This window comes from Pteropus alecto, unplaced genomic scaffold (genome assembly GCF_000325575.1).
Source record: "Pteropus alecto unplaced genomic scaffold, ASM32557v1 scaffold123, whole genome shotgun sequence".
NCBI classification, from domain to species: domain Eukaryota; kingdom Metazoa; phylum Chordata; class Mammalia; order Chiroptera; family Pteropodidae; genus Pteropus; species Pteropus alecto.
In genome coordinates this window covers 2,711,761-2,712,188 of record NW_006433950.1, presented here as the reverse complement: position 1 = coordinate 2,712,188, position 428 = coordinate 2,711,761, and the positions used below count along the sequence as shown (strand labels likewise).

Sequence of the window (428 nt, the reverse complement as noted above, 5' to 3'; positions counted from 1 at the left end):
GGTCGAGAGCCGGGGCACAATCCGAGAGGGACGCAGGCCGTGGGGGAGAAGGGGACGCGCGGCGAAGCCCCAAGAACAGGGACGCAGAGCGGAACGCGAAGGGGAGCGGTACCCGAGGAGGAAGGGCCTGGGGATCGGAACAGCGAGCCCCGGAGGCCAGGACTGCCAAGCACAGGGGCGAGGGTCTGAAGACGGATACGGGGAGCACGGAGTGAGCGCAGGAGGAGGAGGACTGGGGGTCAGGAGCAGGAACGCAGTGGGCGCAGGAGCCGCGATATCAAGAGAGGAGGCCGGGGGCCAGAAAGAGAGGGGACGGAACCTTGGGGGAAGGGGCTGGGGAGTCTGAAGAGGGGGCGCAGTGAGCGCGGAGGGCGGGGACCGCGAGAGGAGGGGTTGAGGCTCGGAAGGGGGAGCAGAGGACCGCGGGG

General features: G+C 69.9%; 1 protein-coding gene across 1 annotated transcript in view; it reads right to left on the bottom strand.

Annotated features, from left to right (window-relative positions):
* NKD1 (naked cuticle homolog 1) overlaps positions 1–428 on the bottom strand; it is a gene marked incomplete at its 3' end in the record, with an annotated part of 177,766 nt that overhangs the window by 67,311 nt on the left and 110,027 nt on the right. The gene's annotated exons all lie outside the window — the stretch shown is intronic.